This window comes from Globicephala melas, chromosome 11, assembly GCF_963455315.2.
Source record: "Globicephala melas chromosome 11, mGloMel1.2, whole genome shotgun sequence".
Lineage (NCBI taxonomy): Eukaryota > Metazoa > Chordata > Mammalia > Artiodactyla > Delphinidae > Globicephala > Globicephala melas.
The window spans coordinates 88,344,467-88,348,930 of record NC_083324.2 but is presented as its reverse complement, the minus strand read 5'-3'; the positions used below and the strand labels follow the sequence as shown (position 1 = coordinate 88,348,930).

Genomic DNA, 4,464 nt, shown 5'->3' with positions numbered 1-4,464 from the left:
ATCTATTCAGATGGTCATATGATTTTTGTCTCTCATTCTAGTAATATGGTGTATCACATTTACTGATTTGCGTATACTGAAACAGCTTTGCCCCCCAGGGATAAATCCCAGTTGATTGTGCTGTATTATCCTTTTAATGAGCTCTTGAATTTGGTTTCCTAGTATTTTGTTGAGAATTTTTGCGTCTGTATTTATCAGGGATGTTGGCCTGTAGTTTTCTTTTCTTGTAGTATCCTTATCTGGCTTTGGTATCAGGGTAATGCTGGCCTTGTAAAATGACTTTGGAAGTGTTAACTTTCTCTTCAATTTTTTGGGAAAGAGTTTCGTAGAATTTATCCATGAAGCCTTTTGGTCCTGGGCTTTTGTTTGTTGAGAAGTTTTGGTTACTGATTCAATATCCTTACTTGTTATTGGTCTGATCAGATTTTCTGTTTTTTCATGATTAAGACTTGGTAGGTTATGTTTCTAGGAATTTATCTATTTCTTCAAGGTTGTGCAATTTGTTGGTATGTAATTGTTCATAGTAGTCTCTTATGATCCTTTCTATTTCTGTTGTATCAGTTGTAATGTTTCCTTTTTCATTTGTAATTTTATTTATTTGAGTTGTTGCTCTCTTTTTCTTGGTAAGTGCAACTAAAGTTTTGTCAGTTTTGTTTATCTTTTCAAAAACCCAACTCTTAGTTTCATTGATCTTTTCTATTATTTTTCTATTCTTTGTTTCATTTATTTCTGCTCTGATTTTTGTTATCTCCTTCCTTCTGCTAACTTTCAGCTCAGTTTGTTCTTTTTCTAGTTCCTTAAGGTATAAAGTGAGGTTGTTTATTTGAGATCTTTCTTTTATCTTAATGTAGGCATTTATCCCTATAAATGTCCCTCTCAGCACTGCTTTTGCTGCAACCCGTAAGTTTTGGTATGTTGTGGTTTCATTTTTGTTTGATCCCAAGGCAGGGTCTTCTTGGGTTGCCCCAAAAAGCTGGGGAAGCTGATTGTTCACCCTACTCTTTCTTTCCCTGTGAGGGGAACTCTTTGTAGCCAGGGAGTTTCTTCTTGGCACTGAGCAAGGCCAGGTTGGGGGATGGGATGATGCAGGTAAAAATGAAACTATTTTCCTTCCCTTTTTGTGCGGGAAAGTTTTTTGTTTCAATATGTTTTTGAAGTGTCTCAAGTTTTTTGTTTCATTATGTTTTTGAAGTGTCTTAAGTAGACTCCAGAGCTCTCCAAGAATGTTTTGTTTGTAAATATCCGTCTAAATGTTGATCCTTGTGGGGAGATGTAGGCTGGGGTCTCTTACTCCACCATCTTGCTGACGTCACTCACTATGATGCTTTTAACTAGTTACTGTGAGTCAGAATCATGGAAGCTCACAATTCAAGGGAAGGGAGCTAAGGGATTGTCTAACTAGAGTTTCATGGCAGGCAAGTGATTTGCCAATAGTCACACTGTTAGTGGTAAAGTAGAAAGAAGACAACCTGGTATGATAGAATATACACAGATCTTGGTGTCACATAGACTTCGGTTGGAATCCATCTCTACAGCCCATTACTTATAAAAATTTTTAAACTCTTCTGGCCTTTAGTTTCATCACTGGTAAATGGAAGAAAACCACCTGCTTCTCAGGAATATTGTATGGAAAAAGGAATTGTCTTAGTTAATTCAGGCTGCTATAAAAAAAATAGCATAGATTGTGTGGCTTAAACAACATTTATTTCTCACAGTTCTGGAGGCTGGGAAGTCCAAGATCAGGGGGCAGCATGGTCAAGTTCTAGTGAGGGTTCTCTTCCTGGCTTTCAGATGACTGCCTTCTTGCTGCATCCTCATAGAGAAGAGAGGGAGAGGGAAAAGAGATTGAGAGAGAGCTCTCCAGTCTCTTCTTTTTTTTTGCTTTTGAATCAGTATATTAAGGAGACATTCATACATTTCAAGAATTGCTTAAGTTCTGATATCCAGATTTAAGCTTGTGAACATATGACTTTAAACATACAATTAAAGCTATTCATAATTTGCTATTCTACTAACATTAAATTACAGTTACTTTGGAGCATAAGTTAAATGGTTTAAAGTAAGCCTGTAACATACCTGCAAAACACCTTCCTAACTCATACATGCAAAGTACTTCTCATCACTCTAACTTCTAAGTTACCCTGCTCCAGAAGTGACTACTCTAAACTAAGGCTTACTGTGGTCCACAGAGAAGGAAGAAAAAAAAAGTAACCAGGACCAATAGCTAGATATATTAAAAAAAGATGGCGCAGCAGAAGGGAATGCAATCCTACAAGCGCAAGCCCTCAAGAAGCAGCATGTTATATGATAAACCCCTTCTTTAGAAAGGTGTCATTTCTATCACTGATACCACAGGCTAAATTATATAGCATGCCATCTTCAAGTAACAGTTGAGGCAATAGAATAAATGCAGAGGCATCACAATGAATCCCACTTAATATCACTATACAGACCAACACTTCTCTACAAATTCTTCGTCTGACTGCCAGTTCAATACAATTTTAACTTCATAGCTTAACAATTAAGGGTCATACACTGAAGCCAATACATATACCTGGCATTTCAGTCTAAGCTATTCCATGTACATAGCTGAAATCAGTTACAAAGTATGGCCTAACAACTGCTAGGGGAAATTTTTTAAAGTAGTTTTTACAAATATTAAACTTACCTTGCACACTGAAGTCATCATACATACAGGGCAAAGTCAGAGCTTTTATATTCGAGTTTATTCTTCATTTAACTTTTAAAACACTACTATAATTGAATATTAAAACAAACAATAGCAAGTAGTGAGCATGTTATGATTATAGTCCTTCACTCAATCACTACTGCAAATAAAATGCCAGCAGTGAGTGTTATTCACTGGCCCCATTAGGAGGTCTGACACTGAACACCACCCCGGAGATGATGTTCATCATCCTCATATGCTTCTCCATTGTAGTGGCGCCGTCTTTCCTGATTTGGATCAAAGTCCACTAGTTCTACCTGGTCCATTTTATCAGTCTCTTCTACTTCCTTCCTCTCAGGTAGGAGTTTTTCCAGCAAAGAGAGTTTATCCGGGGAGAGAAAGCCATTCTCAGGAAAGTTTACCTTAAATTCAATGATTAGGCGACCCTTTTTATATGGTCTATGATAAATTGGCATGCCTTCATTTAGCACACACTAGATATCTCCATGCTTGACAATCTGACCTGGATGAGAAGTGATGACTGTGGTGCGGTTGTCAAGAGTAGATATTGGCTTTTGGAAGCCACACAATGCCTCAACCAGCTGTATGTCCATACACATGAGAAGGTCTTCTCCTCGTCGAGTAAAAACAGCATGGTCCTTCTGATCTAAAACGATGATAATATCTCCTGGCTCCAGTCCTGGTTCTTGGTCTCCTTCACCATGGAATGTTATCTTCTGGCCATCTTTCATGCCTTTGTCAATATGAACTTCTAGAATTTTCTTCTCTCGAACTGTCTTCCTTCCATTGCAGCTTTTACATCTATCTTTAGGACTGATCCGCTCCCCATGGCCGTGGCACTCCATGCAGACAGACTGAATTTGCTGAACCACTCCAGGTCCTATCTGATGAATTCTTATTTGCATTCCAGTACCTCGGCAATTGGGACAGCACTGTACTGCTCCTTTCTTACCACCTCGTCCTTCACATTTGTCACAAATCACATTCTTTTGCAGAGCTAGTTTTCTTGTTGCACCGTTATATAAATCTTCTAAGGTTACTGTGAGTTGATGCGCAACATTTTTACCTCTCCTTTCTCTCTGCATCCTGCCTCCTCCTCCAAAAAACATATCGAAGATGTCCATGGGGGAGCCAAAACCACCACCTGCTCCACCTTCTTTAATTGCCTGCTCTCCTCCTTTGTCATATAATTCCCTTTTCTTTGCATCAGAGAGCACTTCATAAGCTTGAGAAATCTGTTTAAACTTCTCTCCTTCATTTAGATTCTTATCAGGGTGTTACTTCAAGGCCAGTTTCCTGTAAGCCTTTTTCAGCTCTTCTTGGGTGGCATTGGGTTTGACCCCCAAAACATCATAATAAGTGGTTTCTTTCACCATTTCTTACAGTCGGTGAGAGGGCCGATGCCGGTGTGGGGGAGCGGGAAGGAGCGCGTTGCCGTGCGCAGCTCGGGCAGCCGCCACTCCTCCGCCTTTTCACCGAGCGTTCTCTCCAGTCTCTTCTTTTAAGGGCACTAATCCCATCATGAGGATCCTACCCTCATGACCTCATCTAAACTTAAACCTAATTACTTCCCAAAGACCCTGCCTCCCAATGCCATCACTTTGGAAGTTAGGATTTTAACACATGAATTTTGGGGTCACACACATTCATCTCATAACCTGAATAACAACTTAAAGTCCCTAAAGAAACTGGCTATGGAATACTTGACAAATGTATGTTTTCTTCTAACTTCCTCTTTTTGTCTGTAAGTAGCCAGTGAAATTTTCCAGCTCTCT

The 4,464-nt window shown here is 39.2% G+C and overlaps 1 pseudogene; it reads right to left on the bottom strand.

The window, feature by feature from the left end:
- Positions 1–2,318: 2,318 nt before the first annotated feature.
- Positions 2,319–4,169, bottom strand: LOC115866105 (dnaJ homolog subfamily A member 1 pseudogene; annotated as a pseudogene).
- Positions 4,170–4,464: the final 295 nt, after the last annotated feature.